The following is a 19,284-nucleotide window of genomic DNA, read 5'->3' as shown; positions in this document are numbered from 1 at the left end:
TGGCAGGCAGCCCCAGCAGAATCAGCTCATCCCCTCGCTGGCATGCAGCATCCTGGTGAGGAGCAGGGGTGCCTACACAGTCACAGGCCATGCCAGCAGCACAGCTCTGCCATGTTGCTCCCAGGAAGGCAGCAAAGCCAGCCCAGTGTGTCTCACTGCAAGAACAGGAGGTTTTCATTGAGGCACATTTTGACAGCTGAATGAGGTGGGCACTGTGGAGTGATCAAACTGAAGCACTGAGGTAGGAAGATGAGCCAAGTGCTATCCATGACAGTGAAAAAAAAAAGAGGAGGAAAACAGTGAAAATTCTCACTGCTTCTTTTCCCAGAATGAACCAGAGAAATGTTTGTTGACCTCAGGGAAGGTAAGTGGGGTGTGTCAGTAGTCAGTATGTGAAAGCAGTAGAGACAAAGAGGATGAATAAACACCACTGAAGATCAGAACTCTCCAAAGATATTTTCTTCACCTTTAGTTTATCAGTGTGTGACTTCCCATTTAGTGCCAACAGGAGCATCAAGGACACTCCCTTCCTCATTCCCATTGCACTGGAGAAGTAATTCAGGTGTCAAAGAACTGCTTGGAAAAACTGCTTAAGAAAAGGGAAAAAAGAACCAGATTTCCCAGAGAAACAATGCCTTTACATAAGTTAACTTAAATTCACATAATAAATCTACTCCATCAGCCTTTATTGAGCATTCTGGTCTGAAGCTAGGGATCTATAAATAGCTTTATAGTGCTGTCACTTTGTTACAGCTCATGTAGCAAAACTCTTACAAAAACAGTGGTTATTCTTCCTCTCTGGAAGATTCCTTTTTCAAGTGAAAAAGGCAGCCCATCCATGTGGCTGCAAATGAGGAGCTGAAATGTGTTTTCATTATTAAATGGCACCAGTTGAAAGATTTTCTGCTTTTTACTGTCTCCAGAGTCTCCCTGAGGTCACCCATCTCGGAGAGCGCCTGCACACAAAAAGATATTTCCTCAAAAAGATATTTCCCATCTGCCAAGCCCCTGCTCTGCATGGCAGGGAGAGGGGTTTGCAACTCCTGGTCTGTCAGGCTCCTGTCTCTGCCAGGATAAGGCAGGAGTGAGGCCATGCAGGCTTGTGTGTGAGGGAAGGAGAATCAACAGGGATCCCCTGGCTGGGTCAGCCTTGCAGGGTGCTCTGAAAGTGAGCCAGGGCATGGTAGCTGCAAAAGGACTCTGTTTGCCATGGGAACCAAAACCATGTGTGTTATACATCAATGTGGTATTGATCTATTTCCAAACCATGTAGTTTCTCAAAGCCAGTCTCATGGAGAGCTGGTGCTCCCAAAATACTGGCACCACACCTTGCAGTGGCTCAGTCTGATGCACTAGGGGTTTCCAAAAACAGAAATGCTGGCTCAAAGTGCCAGAGGAAAGAAAAAGCACAGTATTTCCTCTCTATTAATCTCACAGTGATGAGGAACTATCAACACCCCAGGAAGATGTCAGCTGAGTTGCTGCAATGGTTTGGATGAGAATGAAACACTGACAGCAAGCAACAGATGCCTTTGTCTCTTCTCAGATTGTCTTTGGTTTGAATTTCAGACTCAAGTAAGCTGAAACTTCAATGAAGCTTAAACATAAAAAACATTACCTAAGACTTGTCCCTCCTTATGTCTTTCAGAAGCACTGTCACAAAATACTTGCATGACAACCTAAAGCAGGAAAGAAAACAGTGGATGCAATCAGTCAGACTCTGCCTTCTCCAAATGTTGTTAACACCCGAGGTTTCTGTGAAACAAGGAAAGACAGGATGCAATAACACATGAAAAAACCTTTCCTGTCACACCCAAGTCCTTCCTGGGAACTTCATGGGACACTAGCATGAAAAAACTGGGGACCAGAATTTTCTTAAGGATTTTTTCTTTAAAAAATCTGACTTATCTTTGTATCCTGGGCAAATCAATTACAAGCATTGCCAGAAAAGCTTGCCGAAGTGTGCATTTGTATCTCACCAGTTTCCTTACCCCTGTTTAAATGCTGAGGAGGAAATCTTGCTGCAGAAAAGCCTCTGTGATCCCCATTGCTCCTGTGGAGTGGTGCCTGCACAACCTCAGGGCTTCTTCATCCACTCTCTCTGAGATCAGGCAAACAGCACATCAGAACTTTGGTACTGCTGAGTCTGGAACTTGGAGTGGTGACACCAGGACTGCTGTGAGATGATTTCTGACATAATGACAGATAAATATGAAGTAAAAAGTTAAAAACAGCTTGGCCAATAGCTAAAGTAGAACCATTTCAAATACAGGAGATTCTTGCCATCCCAAGGAACCTCTGGTGCACTCTGAGCCTGGGCTCATATTCTCTTCACATAGCACCAAGAGCAGCACTTGGATGGCTGACATTTGAGCAGGGATACCTCAGCCTGTTTGCTGCAGGATCTGTCCCCTGGAATCAGCCCTCAGTTTCTACAAAAAATCAAAACCAACCAACCAATCAACCAAAACCCAAATAAACAAACAAACCCCCAAACAAACAAACCCACAAAAACCCCAAAAAACAAAAAAATCCCCCTTCATTTTACAAAACATTTTTGGAACTCTTACAGAGGCAGCAGAATTAATATTCATAGATTATTCTATTATCTATATAATATCTATATAATATTATATAATTATATAATATCTATATAATTATTATACTATCTATATATTATCTACATTATTATAGGTTATTATATTCTAATTATCTATATTATGATATAGATTATCATGTTAATATGACTATAAAAATATTTCTATACCTTTTTGCATAAACAGATTTAAGTGCCAGCAGTGGTGAAATCTCCACTGCTCTAGTGATGCCTATTGCTTGATCCTTGATACCTTTATCCACATACTCCACATCAAGTTTAGTGGAAGGCTGATGCAGATAACAGATTTTTTTGAACTCTTTGTCATGATTTACTGCCATCTCTGGGCATTCCTTAGCTCCTCTGATGATCACCATCTCCATCTGAGATTGCCACACACACACTCCCTGCACGTCCCTTACACACACCCACAGCTACAGCTGCAGTCAAAGCTCCAGCCAACAGCAGCCCCTTGAAGAGGAGCTAAATACAAATTTAGCCAGCCTTCTCCACCATCTTGCAAGGTATGAACTGGTACCAGACTCAGGCAAGCACACTGACCACCTGTACATGGGATCATATTCCCCAGCAAGCCTGTCTCAGATTCGGATTCCCTGGCTGGTTTGATTACCAGTGGCCAGAGGAAAAAAAAAAGGGAAGGATGGGAGAGCAGCAGGCACACAACAGGAATACAGACTCTTACTTTCTCTCCCTCAGAAGAAAAAGGATTTCCTGGCCTGGATTTTCATCTCCTTCCCCTTTTCATTCAGAGTGACAGTTATTTGATCCTGTGTGTCATATCAATAGTTTGGACTAATGAATCTAATGAATGTACACCCTTGGGCAATATTTAGAGCAGGAACATTGGCTAAACTATTACAAACCACTGCATTTTCTTATCAATAGTAACACCTATTTTAACTATTTTAGCTTGGAGGAGTTGCTTGGGTTTCTTTTTTTTTTTTTTTTTTTTTGGTCAGCATCTGATTGCAAGTCCCTATGAAAAGTTCTTGGTTAAGTGTCCATACAGCAGATAATTAACAACAAACTGCACTCTGCCAGTTCACAGACAACTCAAACAGGGAAGGTATGGTGTAAGGATGGAAGAAAAAACAGTTATAAAATTAATACAATCATTTTCCATTACCTTCTGAGTTTTATGCAACCCCCAAATGCCTCCAAGGAAGGGGCATTTGGTCCATACATTTCTCAGAGCACCAGAGAGCCAATGTCAGCCCCAGTTCCACACATCACACTGCAGCTGTGCCCATTGACCACCATCCATGAATCACATCCTTTAGACACTTTTCTGCCAGGAGCATGAAGAGAACCCCCATCCCTCAAAGAGCACAAGGCAATAATCACTGCTGGGAGCAAATGTGGGAGGGAAAGGAGTTACAGACCATTGCCTCCTGAGCCATCCCTACCAAGATTTCTTTGTAGGAGGAACAATGGAGGAAATACAGATAAAACCAGTCAGGGAGTGCACTTGTCAGATTGAGGATGCAGATATGGACCAGGGCTCTCTCCTTTCACAGGGTGAGTGCAGACTGCTGGAGTTCTGAAAATATCTGCTGGAAAGGACAGAACTATTGATCTGTATTGAAGGGGAGGGCAATGCTGGTGGGAAGGGAAAGGGTGGCTATAAATATCACAGCAATTCCATTTTTCAGTCAGAAAGGAAAAAGAGAAGATGTCTGTTCCTGTTTTACTCAGCAGGTCAAAGACTTTGTGATTTGTAATCAGAACAATAGAGCTAGCTCCTAATCTGCCCAATTCCTCAGTTGCTGTAAGCCTACACCTGATCTGTCAGCAGCAGGGGTGAACATGATTGATCTGTGACTTGGTTGGCATAATAAATGCCAGTGTACATAGGAGAGAATCACTGGCTGCCAGCCTGGGCTATCAAATTATACCAGCTATATATCTGACTATAAACACAGATGTTTTGTTATTTTCTGTCTCCTGCTTGGAACCCCTGACTGTCTGCAAGGGGCTGTGAGGAAAATAAGAGGGGCTGTGAGTCTTGGTGAGAGGAAGAGAGGGAGAACAGCACACCCACAAGTTTACCATTTGATATTCTTGGTGCTTTTCATTCCTTTTTTTTTCTGTAAAGGCTTTCAAGAGCTCTGCCTTTCCCTTCTGTGCCTCTGCCACAAGTACACAATCAGCCTTAAATATAGAGGAATTTGATTTTCTTTGAGCAACAAAATATTTTCAATCCTAAGGAACAGCCTATATTCTTTCCTGAATCTTCAACAACCCCCCTTCCTTTTCACTGCTTTCCTCCTCTTTCTTTCCATCCTTTCCCTTTTGTGACCCTTTAACTTTCTGTCTTGGTCTGGAGCCTTTGAAAAAAAAAAGGAAAAAAAGACTGGACTCCTTTTAAAGGCCATTCTTAGACAGAAGAATATGCATTTCATCAAGAGTCACTGCTGTTCATATTTCCACAAAAGGTTCTAAATGCAATAAAGGCAGCACAAAAAAGGACACATTTACTGATGCTGTTTAAAAGATGAAAGCAGAAAACAGCTCAGAATTAACGCCCTGGTTCCCCTCCAAGATGAATGTTTTTAAAAAACCCAAAGTGTAACAGCAGTAATAACAGAGAGATGCCATTGTTTCAAACCTTTTCTTTCCCTTGTTCCTTTTATTCTTTTCTTTGTGTTTTGGCAGCTGTGAATAATTCTGCACCCTGGAATTGTTCTGCAGGCTATTAATGTCTGTGACCTTTTGCATCAACAACAGCTCTACTTTCCAGTCATTTCTGGAAGTGCTACCTAATATGAATTTAACATGACTGAGGCAGCCTCCTACACAGACACACAGACACACACACACAGAGCCCTTTCTGAGACATGCAGGAGTGTGCTTCATCCCATCCACATGCAAGAAAATTAAATCCCTTCATCAGAGAGTTATCTGCCTTGCAAACAGCTGTGTTTCATGGCAACAACCACCTCTGTTACAACCCCCCAAGTGCTCCTGGGGAAATAAAAGGAGGTGGGATGATTTCATTATATAAGGAAAATAAGATCTCATTAAGTCTGAGCCATTATGGGGTTCTCCTTTGAGCAACTCTGCTGCTGCTTTTACTTTTTAAGAGTGTGTAAAGAACCCATATGTGATCAAACAGATATCAAGAGCATTCTCCAAACCTATGATCACATGCCTGCTACATCAAGAGGGCCTCTTGTTCTTTTTAGATTCATTTCATCAACTAGACTGGAGTCTGGTTCCCAATGGCACAGCAGTGCTGCAGGAGTCCCCCAGGATGAAAACAAGAAGCAGGTGTCCTCTTGCTAAATAAACTAAGTGGTAAGCAGATATGCAGGATGAAAGGGCTCAAAACACAGCTGCTTTTAAAACCACTCTAAAACGTCAAGGTATGTCTTTCTTCACTTAGGAGACAAAGATTGGTCAAAAGGATTTGCAGAAAGTTGGTTCTGTTTGGGTTTTTTGGATTTTTTAAACAGGTTAAATGAATTGCCTCAACAGAATTACCCAGCCTAACTTCTGACTGTGGTTTATGCTTCTTAGAAACCAAAGTTGAGATCACAGGTGTTTCTCCTTCAGTTAAAATTATAAGTGAGCATTAAAACAGGCTGTAGAATTTTGCTGGACCCCAGCAATGCCTAAACCAGACATGCCTGTTGTAGAACAGTAAGTGTCTGTGAAAGCTTTCCTTGGAAAAGAAGAGATCTAGGAATCCCAGCCATGTTCCTTGCCAGCTGCCATCAGACATTAACTTCTCTGACAAAATTTTTTGTCTCTCTGTTTCTCCTGGTTCAGGCTTCTCATTTTTCCTGCAGTCACACAGACCAATGAGCAGGGCCTTCTGGAAAATTTCCCCTGAAATCCATTTGTCAGGGAAAAATGAGTTTCTGACAAAACAAAACATTTCATGAAATTTGTCTTTCTCGTGGTCTATAGTACATGTTCTTAAAAATCTGTTAAATTAAATTCTTTTTAGATGAAGCTCTTCACATTCTCTGATGAGGAGACGAATATTTGCAAGGCAAATTAAGATTAAAAAAAAATGTTCTGGCCTGGTTTGTGTTTACATTTTCCTTGGAAAAAAATCCCTCATCACACAGCCCTGTAACAAACTGGCTGGCTGATCAGGGAACCACAGCACCAAGGAAAGCAGGCACGATGGAATAAACCAAAACTAAATTTCTCCTTCTTATAATAATGATTTTTGTAGCTGGGATTAAGGGGCAGGGGGGGTAACATTATAAATGTGGGGAAACATTTCAGGATTCCTGAGAAATCCCAAGTTCCTGGGAACAAGTGATCCTCTCAGAAACCCATCTCCCAGAGTGAAAGACAACTGTGATTTCTCAGACTGTCTGTACAATACAACACTGCACAGTGATGAAGCTTCATCTGGAAACTATTATAACACAAACTGTGACTAATACTACCAGAACTGTTGTTTTTAAATGACTCAGCTCCTTCTGGTCACCCACTGCAGGAACACTTCACTGTGGAGTCAGTGATTTGAGATGAGCCCAGGGAAGGAGCAGTGGAGTGATTCAAAGCAGCACCATGAATGGCTGCTGCTCTGTCGTGTTAGAGCTGACAGGGAAGGGCCTGGCTGCCTCTGGAGCTGGTACCTTGGAAATTTCAATCCATCTGCACAGCTCAGTGAGCACTGCTTGGGCAGAGCAACGTGGGGATAGCAGCACATCTGCTGCCTGGGGTGCACTTGGTTCAGAAAGAGAGGCACAACTCTCTGCTGATGTATTCATGAGAAAGAACGCACTGGGGAAAAAAGAAGAAAAAAAAAAAGAACCTAAAAAATGCAAATTTGTTTTGCTGTATCCAATATGTTCTTGTCTCTTGTCTAAAAGGCCCATCTGGTCTAAAAACACGCAGCACCTGTGTAAGTTTTTATGTATTCAAGCTTGAAGTGTTAAATATTCCTTGTTGTAAAAATAAGTCATGGGTAATAAAGGGATTTCTTTTCATATGCTTGCTTGTTGATGTACCCCTGACTTGAGTGTACCCACATTTGTTGGATTGTTCAATGAAAGAGTTTTCACACAAAGATAGGCTTGCTGGGCAGAGGACAGAAAACAAAAAGATCAGAAAATGGACCTACTTTTCATATCTCAGCAATAACTTTCTTTACAACTGTCTCAGCTGAGCTCCTCCAGCCCTTTTCTGATGTAGAAAAACAATATACTCAATCTTTCTAAAGAAGGTAGCTAAGTCACAGAGCAAAGAAAGAAATCAAATACTGCAGAAGTTATCTACATCTCAGACATACACCAGCAAATCCCAGTTAGTGTTGATGCTACATATGTATGTTTTCTATCCCAAACAAGAATTAGACCCCTTGGGTTTTTTTCAGTGCTGTACTTTTAGCTGTCAGAGAAGTGCAGTGGAACATTGAGCTCTAAGATTTCACTTCCACAATTCAGAATAAAAGAATGGGAAAGAATGAACTGGTTGAGGTCACTGGCATAACATCCTGGGCTGAAGAAACAAACTTGTAGCAGAAAAAGTTTTCTGTTCACTCCTCAGGTAACCCTGTGCAAAGTCAGCCCAGCCAAGGGTATGTGAAAGATCTAGAAAAAAGTTGGAAGAACAAGAGTAGAAATCATCCTCAGCATCCTGCTCAACTGAGCTATTACAATGCTGCAGGAAGATTTAAATGAATCAACTTAACCACTCCTCCTATTATCCTTGCAATTAATTGCTGGATTTGTAAGGCAGCATCACTTTGTTACTCAGTATTTTTGTGACTCTTCACCTTCCTCATTCACTCATCTGGTGTAAATTAAATATAGCTTGAGGAGCTGCCTGTTCTTCAGCATTCTTTGTTATGCAGTCTTCATCATTTCAAGTTTTGAAATGTAAAGTACATGTTAGAATCCAATTAGAATGACAAATGAATCATGAGCAAATCTAATGGCATGAAACAAATTTGAAAGCTTAAACAATTTCCAATTTGCACTTATGTTGTATATAGCTGATGGAGCTCACCTTGCCAAATGGCACCATTAGCATTTAGACTTCTGGGGAACACCATGTGCAGTGAAAGGATATTGATTACTGCAGGCACCTGGAAGGAAAATAAAGGCTAAGAAAGGTGGGACAGTTCTGGATGAGGTGTGATTGCAATTGCCTTAATCCAGACTCAGGGATGAAGGAGGTCATCCCTGTATGGCTGGAGCTGCTCCCTCCCTGGTAAGGCATGTGCAAACCAACATTTCTCTGTAAATCCATGACAGACAAGATAAGAAATGGCACCATTATCTCTCTTCACCTTTTCATCTCTGAACAGACTTTCCAGACTCAGCAGGACAAGCTGGAGAATCTTTTGGGTGCAGGTCTCAGATCAGAAAAGGGAGAGCCATTGGTTTGCTGCCAAGAAGTCAAAAGTCTTTTTATTTCAAGGGATTTTTGAGAAGAGAACAAGGGAGGTGGTATAGGAGAAAGTAAAGTGGAAAGGTGAGAACAAAGGAAGCAGAGAAAAGGGTAATGATTGCACTAAAAAGAGAGATAAGCCTGTAAAAACATTAAACATTAGTTTAGTGCATAACAGAATTTAGTATTCAATCATCAGGGCAAAAGTATGGAAGAGGGAGGAGAAGCAAAGAGCAGAATAAACACAGAAAGGAGAACTGAAACATTAAAGGGACTGGGCTGGGGAGGGAATGAATGCTAAAAAATAGTTCAAGGACAGCAACCAGGGACTGCAGTGCTGGGGTCAGACAGGCAAACATGGATTTAGCATAGTCTGAGGGGTTTTTTTGTGCTGCTGTAATTGAAAGCAGCTCTTTTTATCAGTTACATTACCAAGCTGTGGTAAAACATAAGTACCCACAGATATAAGCAGATACAACAGGACACATGCATGAAACAGTTATGGTAATTTTTAAACTTTCAGGACACCTGAAAGCAAATTTGCTCAGGGGTCAGCAGCAGTGATGAACAAACCTGGCCAAGTTTAGATACAATTTCTTAACTTTGATGGAGAGCAGAAAAATGATGCTATGTAATTTAGTGCTTTTGCAGCTCCTGTTCACTCACTTTCAAAAGGTTCTCCTGCTGGCAGAAACCTGCAAACATGCACAGAATTCACTTCTCCTCCAAAAGGGAAAGGACAGACAGGTATGAAATGCAACATGAAGAAATTATCTTCAAAAAAAGGACAGAGGTATTTATTAATATGCTCCCTTGGCATAGCAGTATTGCACAAATACCCTGCAGGACAGTGTGCAAGCTTCTGGGAGCACATTTAACCTTGGTTCTCCAAACTTTGCAAGTAACTGCTTAAAGGCAATATCCCCATTGGCCAAGTGAGGCTGAACATCTGGGCAGTGGATGTTTGATGCCAAGGTGGAGCCTGAGGCCAGGGCTGCAGGACACTGGGGAAATGGCAGATGACATTTTCATGCTCTGCTTCTGTACTGCTCCTTGCTGCCCTCGGAGGGGCTGCATGGTTGGCACACCAGAAGGGCTGTGTCTGAATGGATTGTCTGGAAATGCTTTTCTGAAGGAGGACTTCCAGATCAATACCAGACCATTAGCACTCCAATTGGTCCTGTGCATCTTCGGGAGCAAACAAACAAAGAAAGAGAAATCACAAGGGCGGTTTTTATACAGAGTTTAAATCTAACTGCCCTATAGAAAACAGACAGTAAAGTTGCACTCTGCTTTCCCTTTGTGTCACTTATTCAAACTGTAAACTACTTTTGGTAAATATCTCATGGCCACAAGTCCAAGACTGTCAGTCTAACACATAGGAATGCTTTGCCTCCACTGTGCAACAGAGCTGTCTTTGAAAAATTGTGTGCAGGCTCAGAGTTTGGCAAGGAACCTGATGTGCTGGTCTAGTGTTTGTGCCCACATAACTCTGTATCATTAGAAAGGATAATATTTTGCTGTAGAAATTGGAAAGCTGGACAAAGAAAGCTCCTGCTCAAACCATGATTGCTAAATGAAAAATCAAACCCAATGGCCCTTCAGTTCCTAATGGCAGCTGCAGGAAAAACTTTGAAATTAATGCAGATTTTTTCCAACTTTTGCTACTGTGCTCATCTCTGTGTTAAGACCCTCTAAGGTTTATATGATGCTCTTGCCATAACAACAGTGCAAAATACCTGACTCATCTCCTGTACCCAATACATATTTGAGTCCATATCATCATTCTGCTGTTACACAAGCTCATTTCTTCCTAGTCATGACAGATGAGGATGGTGAAAAATACGATCAAACATGCAAATATTAATTTGGGAGTTGGCTATTTTTGTGATTTTTCTGCATTTTCTTTCAGTTTTTGTCATCAATTTTGTATAGTCTCTGTGGAGATGAGCATGAAAACTCTTATAATTGTCCTTTTAATTGCTGCTTTCTCTATCAGTTTGTACCACCTTTTTTTCTCCCTCTGCTCTTATGTTTGGCTCTGTCACACAACTTTTGCAGAGAACTGAGAACAGCCAACCAGCCAATAAAATGGAGACACCCTGGAGAGCCTGCAGCCTTCCCTGGCAATTATATGAAAGGCAATTTGAAGATTCTCAGAGCCACATGAAAAACAGTGTATATCCTAGACATGACTTGTCTATTTATTATTAAAAGCATTTCTGCATCTTTGTACCTTGCACCACTTAAATCTGTCATTTATACAGCAAGCACAAGTCAAAATCTCATAAATTTCACTTACAAAGCTTCAGACCCAAGAATGCAGATAATCTGAGATGTTCAAAAGGGGTTTGCTTTTGTGAAAGATGAGATTGGAACAAGATATTTATTCAAAGTTGGCATCATATGTCATTGCTGTAGTTCACTTTATGTGAATTCCTGGAAATATGACTCTGCCTGCATGCAAGACAATTTTTGTGCAAATGTGCATGTTTAGGGTTGTTATGGTTCTTTTCACATCTCTTTGTAAATGTCTCTTCCTGTTCTGCCCTCTGCAGCCTTCCAAATTTTACCCTTAGGTTCCAGTTGCAGAAATCGGGTGATTTATGAGAAACAATTTTTCTCCTGCCAGTTTTTATCCCTTGTGGTCTGGAACAGCCAGGGCACTTGATGGCCAACCAAGAGGCTGGCATGAGCCAGGGCAAAGAAGGGAGGGCTGCCACTCATTTGGCCTCAAATGAGCTCTTGAAATCCTTCACTGCATGAGCAGAAAAGCAGGATTTTGTACAAAAGTTCTCAAAAGTAGGAGATGGAATTTCAACTGGGCTGATTCCATAGAGAGTAATAGATTTTGTCACGTTTTGTGTTTCTGACAGGGATAGCTGTATCATATGGATTAGGAAGCTTTCAATCTGTGCTTGTTTTCTAGTAAATATCTGATTAAACTACTGGGAAAGCCGGGGGAAAGGATTAATAATGCTACTTAGTACTGTCAGCTTTCATAATGAGATAAAGGGAATTTCAAGGACCAATGAAAAAAAAAAAGAAATGGAAGAAAGATAACATACAAATAGCAAAAGTAGCTGACTACATATTCACTCAAGCATTGAAGGTATCTTAGAGGTGAATTTTGCACTGTTGGTTGGCAAATTTAAGTGTCTGATTGACTGACTGGTGTTTGCTTGAATCTGAAGAATCTCAAGGCATTTGTTTGAGTTACTCAGAAAGTAAAACCTTTCCAAGCCCATTAAATAGCACAGAGGAGATCAGCATTTCCCCCTCTCCAATTCAGAGTTTCTGCTCATTGGTCAGCTACAAGGAGCAGGTCTCAGCAGGAGCCAAAATCTCTAAATAATCTTCTCATGTGTGACCCCAGTGATGACAGTACTGCCTTTGAAAAGGAATTTGCACACTGTCTCTCCTGGTAATGGATTTGATCCTGCTGCCTGTGGCCTTGTTTTCAATATTTTAACTCTTAATCCAAAGGAGTGTTACACACACCAAGTGAGTTTTACGTAGCTGATGCAACACTGTTCATGTTCTGAAAAGTTTTTCCCTCCACACCCCCAGTATGAAAATCTGAATTAATTTACAGCTTCCAAATGAGCCTGATGGACTTTGCACTGCATTTTAGATTGAATTTTGCCAGCAGAAAGTTTGGCCTTCAGTGTTGAATTACTCCAATTTCAATCCAAATGGAAGTTCCAGTCTGATGCTCTGAGTTTACCTTTTTTTCTTTTTTTAGGAGACTTCTTTCTACATTATCTTTATGTGAGTCATTATGAGATTAGTGGCATTTTCTGGGGTTTATGAGAAAATCCCTAGAAAGTTTAACTGCTCTTATATCTTCTGAATGAGATAAAGAACAGCCTGCCTATTATCTTGGTATTGTCTATTCCCTGGCATGACCTTATCTTGTGCTGCTACAAGAAAATATTTATTGACATTGGTTCCAAGTTTACTCTTTTCTCAGGCCCAAACAGTTCTCTAAGTTTCAAGAACCCAGTAAAAGTGTGTAGGTAGTAAGAAATACTCTATATTATGAGATAAGCTGCTTGGTGAACCTTTCCAATAAACTAAGGTTTCCCAGGTGGGTTTTGATGTGACAGACAGAAAGGGTTTGGCTTTCTGATCTGACTGGAAGACAAAACCAGGCTCCATTCCAGGGAACAGCCCTATTGTTTGCACTAGTCAGAAACCTTTGCAGTCTGATCAACAAGTTTGGGCTGATGCAGACCTGCTGGTTCTCTGATGCAGTCAGCTCGACACTTCTGAATTTCATTTCAGACAACAGAGTGCATTTGGATGGGTGGGGTGATGTGCCATTTGATTTGCCATGTGTAGAAAAAGGCAGTTTTCCCTGTGGTCCCTCTCCTGTGCAGAGCAGGGCTGAGTCCTGTCCCAGCACAGCACAGAAACCACAGGGCTCAGCAGGGGAAGGAGGAGGCTCTGGCAGAACACTGGCCCAGCCACACAGGACACCTTGGGACAAGAGATCTGTATCACAGCAATTTCTGAGGCCAGCAGGGCCCAGGTGAATGGCAGGTGTGAGATTTAGAGGAACTCCTTGGAATCCTGCAGCAACAAACCCTCTGGAGAGCACAGCTGTGGAGGGGGAAGAGACAATGGGATGGAGGAAAGGAGAAAAGCTGAACAAAGAACAGATGTGTCCCTTGTAGGAACAGCAGGGAAGGGGAGAAAAGAGAGCATTCTTTCTTTCATATGGGTTTATTCTTCATTCTAAATATGTTATACTTCCCTCCAGAAGTAATTCTCCACAGTTTCTTTAAATTTCAGCTAGGGAACTGCTCTTTCCACTGGTAGTTTTTCAGGCAAATGAAATCAAGTTGCAGCCTAGCTCAGCCCTAGGCTGTGTCTCCATCACCAATATTCTACTGTCAAAGCAACCAAACTATTCTTCAGAGGAATGTTCTTTTTGCAGCAAACTTTCCTTCTCCTCCTTTAAAGAATTCCCCAGCAGGGCAGGAGAACATATTTTCCCTGCTTCACATGACCCACACACAAAGGAAAAAGAGGCACAGAACAGTGAATTTCATTTGTGCCTGTTTTGTAGCCTCAATAAGCTTGCAACCCCTAGTTATTTTCAGGATGGAACAACCTACTTTTCTCAACTCCTTGTTATGAATTTTGTTTGGAAACCTTCCCAAAAGAATCTGGGCAGCAGAAGACTAAATGTGCCATCTTCACAAGTTCTCTATTTCACCTGTGGCAGTCTGACACATGAGAAAGTACCCCAAAACCACTGCAGAGAGTCACTGGAATTAAAAGGATCCTCACATGGACAGAAAGTTCACACACATATTTCTGACTTCAGGGCTGGGGCCATATTTTGTAAAAAGTCCTTCCAAACATGATGCAACACAATTGGAAATGGTAGGTAAAGAAATGTGAAAAAGAAAAAGAAATTACCTCCAGCAAAGAACACATCCCTTTGTCTCCACACTCTTCCCATGGATCTGTTTTCTGGTGTTCAGGACTATTCTGTCTGTACCACTTCCAGAATATTCTTGGTAATGTCAGGGGCTCTAAAACAGGCTGGGTAAAACACTTTACAGGAGTCCTAAGCTAGAAAAAAATGAAAAATGTGACCTGGAGTTTATAGCTCAAATATAAAAGCAGTTAAAACTGAAATAACTCTTGAAAGGAGGAGAAGGAACTGCACAGGTTGTTGTGGCCATCAGCCAGAGCACCTTTTGCACTCACCCAGAATGGCCAGAGCAGTGAACTACACCTCACCTCCAGCTGCAGATAAAGAGAATTGTTTTACTGCCTTTCTGGTAAGGCAGGTTCAGCCATGCAGGTGACAACAGAACTGTCCTGGACAGCAGAGACTGCTGGATCAGGCAGCTGCTTCTTGCTAAAAAGACACACAAGGAGTTCAGTTACAATTTAAATTGTAAAATTGCTTTTGTTCTTACTTTCCAGGACCTCTATTTACAGAGAAAATTTACAGTGGACTCTCTTCTGTCCTCTAAAGAACCTAAAAAGTTCCCAACACTTCAATTCCACAGTTCATAGTTTGTGTGTGTCAGAAAAGGTAGTGGAGATGGAAGAATGAAAAAACTTTTCCTTGTGAGGTTATTCAAATAAGATCATAGGAACAGCAAGAAACATCTTGAAAATAGGCATGCCATTAAAACAACCCTAAGGTTCATTATGCAGCTTACACCTGAGTGAGCACCCCTTCCTTTTTAGAACTTCCCTGGTATTTGAAAAAAAAAAACAACTTCACTATCCTGCAAAAAATAATGTGAAATACAGTACATTTTGTCCAGTAAACATGCAGAACAAAAGCATCATTGCAACAGCACCACTGTTTCCCAAGCCTGGAGCACAGCTGAAGGTTCTTTATCATTCTATCTGTAGTGCTTACATCTGTGAGAAGCCTAACCTGATGAATAAGGATGTGATAATGTTACAGAAACCTGCTGATAGCAGAGCAGCTCCTCTGACTTCTAATTTATTCCATGTGGCTCAATCATTATTCCTTATTTCTCTGCTGCAAGATTTCAAAAAATATTCTGAGTTGGAAGGGACCCACAAGGATCATCAAATCCAACTCCAAAGTGAATGGTCTGTACAGGGATCAAACTTATGCCCTTGGTGTTATCAGCACCATGCTCTGACCTGCTGAGCTCTTCCCAGGGTTTTATTGAACACTGTACCACAGTTTGCAATTAAAATAAACCAACTATTACAAGCTGAAATTATTTGGCACAACAAAAAACAAATTCCAAATTTTGGAAAAGTTTCTGAGACCCTCTTTTTATCTCAACACAAAGTTCACAGTTTCACTTTGACCTCTTGAAATTCAGTTCTCATGAGCAGCATCTCTGTATTTCCTGCTGTATCCTCTGCTGTTCCCTCCATGCACAGATGACAACCATACCTGGAGTTTAGACAATCCCTGAATTACATTTCTCAGATTCTCTCAGTGCCTCTGAACAGTGTGAGGAAAGGTCCCCTCTTCCTTGGGTAGTAGGTAAAATTGCACACAAAAAAACTTAAACCTGGGTGGAAAATACAATTTTCTTCTTGCACAAAAGTTAAAGTTTTAAAAACTTATCCAACTCTGAAACAGGAGTATCCCAAAAAATAGTTTGTACTCAATATACAAAGATAAGGAAATATGTTTCTGGGTCAATCAAATTATTTTGGACTCCTTCTGTTTGTGTGTTGCTTTCCCACATTTGACAAGCTTAGTGGGCAGGGTGACACTGATAGCTGGGCTCCTTCCCATGAGCAGGACAAAATCAAGCCTGGAACAATGAGGAGCAATTTATGTCTCTCTCTTTATGGACAGAAAGCTCTGAGAATATTTCTTTCTACTTCTTTTGAATTAACAAAATCACTGATGCACTTGTTCTGGTAAGGGAGGTAAATAAGGGGGAATAAGAGATGTAAAGAATTATATTGGCTCTGAAATGTAATATGTACATATATATAGATATATATTATATATACACATATATATATTTAGGAATCAAGGGTGTTAATTTGCCTTCATAACATCTGTGTTTTGTTTTATGATATTTTAGTGCTTAATTCTTTAGCATTAAGAGAATTCATGCCAGCTGGTGATTGATTTGGTGCTGGAAGCATACACACACAAGAAATACTCTTCCTAGTGAAAGGGCCATTAGAACACATTTTCTGAAAGATACCTGGTAAGGAACTCCTCCCAGACACTCAAAGCCATTCCTGTAGGGTTAAAAATATTCAGGAAGTTGCCATTTCTCGTTCTAGCACCTAGATAAAGGAAAAAGAAATTAAATTATGTATTCTACCCAAAAGTACCACTGTGCAAGTGATCCATCCATTGTCACTTCAGCAGCAATCACAGAGAAAATGAATGTGTCCTTTAATGAGGACCATTATAGCTTCTTTGAGTACTTCTTGGAGGCATCTAAGGAGCACAGAGAATTTTCAGTTAAAAGAACAGGACTAATGGAAGTGAAAGTGGGCATGGCTTCAAGGGAGACAGGAGAGATGAAGCATATCCAAGCTGCTGGAGAATACCTCTAGAATGGGTGCACAAAATTCATTACTCAAAGCAGAAATATGGGGATGTGACAGACATGCAGGTAAGTCACAGCAGTCCAGACTGCAGCCCTCAAGCCTTTCCTCCCTTCACAACTGCTTTGTTGCTAAGAGATCTGCAAGGCACTGCTGGGTTCAGTTACACTTAGAACACTCCCAGGTCTGACAGGTATTGAGATTGAACACTGAACAGATCACACCACCCTCCACATAACTCAACCTTGCACTGCAGACAGTTCAAGGCTGTGCCAAAGGCCTTCCCACCTCCTAAGGACATCTCAATTCATTGCCAGGGAGATTAATCTTGCTGACAGGAAAGGCTGTGACTGGAAAACATCTGGAAGTTTAACTTCCTAAGCTGTGATCCTTCTAAGGACCACAAAGCCCAGGATAGAAAATCATGTTGAAAACTTTGTTCAACAGAGGCCTGAATCAGAAATAGTTCTGTGAGTCAAGGACTGATGGCCTCTGATGAACCCTGAAGAAGAGTTGAAGGTGAGTTTGTCATGATAACACTTTCTGACACTAGCAAAACAGAAAATTATTCATGTCAACTGTGTATGTGTTGTGTGTATATATATTTATGCCAGTGCCTCTGTGCATCGATGGAAATCCCAATGACAGCTGGAGAGTTCCAGGACCTATTTTCTGGGATTTTGCAGGCAGCAGGTATTTTTTCTAAGCCCTGACACCGTTGGCAACAGACCTCATGACTCATCTTCTGGATAATTCCCTAAAATGGTGTCTCAACACTACTTTTCAATTCCATGTCAGTTCTGAGCAGGCTTCCCCTGGGGATCACAAGAAGCCAAACAGGATCACAGGACCTTGGAGAGGTCCTGCAAGAGGCATAAGAACATCTGCTCTGGTAGCCAGGGCCATACTCAGCAGTGACTAAAGAGGCAAAACTAGGAAAAAAGAAAATAAGTACAAAGCTGATGGGCAAGCTACAAAAATCAAACCAAAGCTACAAAGACAATTTGGTAAAAAAAAGGAAAAAATTTATTCTGGAGATCTATTCTGGTGTCACACTGTATGAAGCACTGTAATTTTCTTCTCTTGGTGTCCCACAATACCAGGACTTTGGGGTTTTAATTTTAATTTAGCAGTATTTGTAGGCCCTGTGGACATGTTTTTCATTGATTGCTCTGGTACAGTCCCAGGGAGAAAGACCCTGTCATTCCTTCATTGAAATTCACTATGTGTGTCTCTCTTCATGGTAGTTCACTTTTGCAGGAGGGAATTGAGCTATTCTGACTTGTCCCCAGGGCACACAATGGTGGATGGAAATAACACCCAGGCTTTGTAAAAGTTCTTAATACAATCACTTTTTGCTTGAGGCAGAGAAAAAAATCAATAGAAGGTGGGCATCTGGTGTGAAAACCTCACATTTCTTAACCTGTATCAGTCCTTGGATTTTCAGTTCACTGTGGAGGTGGAAAGAATTGGAGGAAGTCATGTGAAGCCCACACCAGGAAAAAAAAAAGTCACAATTTGGCACAGAAGTACCAAGCCTGTGAGCAAAACAGATTTTTTAAACCAGGCTAGTGTGGAGCTACATATTCCAATCAACTATAATCAAATACAGGGGTCCCATATTCACAATTGACTTCCAGCATCAACCAAATATTTTAAGTCTTGTTTCATACTTTCTCCAAGACTAAAATCTTTCCATGGGTAGGGGAAAAGCCACTAGTTTTGGTGTGAAAAAAAGAGTTTAACTACTTTCCTTAAGATTAAAACATTAAATTAAAAAAAAAAAAAAACCAGAAAACTCAAACAAAAAAAAAAGCAGACACATAGTTTCCCCATACATCAGCTTTGCAAAATTCTCAATTTTGAAGTTATAGAATTTTGGGTTTGGAAAGAGGAAATGGGTCGAGTGCTCAAGAGAGATGGATTGAGATTCTTGCTTTCAGATCTTCTGCTTCTACAGGGAACAACAAATTCCAACAAACCTGTGGCAAATACAGATGGCCCTCAAATTTAAAACAGGAAGAATTTTTAGCCAAAGTTCTCAGGCTGCTCCTTGCAAGAAGAAAAGACAAAAGATCAAAGCTCTCTTTTGCAGCAGAACTGTGCAAGATGTCTGAGAGGAGGAAACACAAGTGAGATCAAGACCCTCCAGGCTCCCAGAAAGCCTCTGCACATCCCCAAAAGTTCTGTGGATTGTGTCACGAGATGAACTGGAACGCTATGAGTGCTAATCTAGCAATCAAATGATACCCCTGCTGACCAAGGGCTTGGTG

This window comes from Agelaius tricolor, unplaced genomic scaffold (genome assembly GCF_023055355.1).
Source record: "Agelaius tricolor isolate 1412-34295 unplaced genomic scaffold, bAgeTri1.0.p SCAF_13, whole genome shotgun sequence".
NCBI classification, from domain to species: Eukaryota; Metazoa; Chordata; class Aves; order Passeriformes; family Icteridae; genus Agelaius; species Agelaius tricolor.
The sequence above is the reverse complement of the archived record's forward strand: the minus strand, read 5'-3'. Positions refer to the sequence as shown.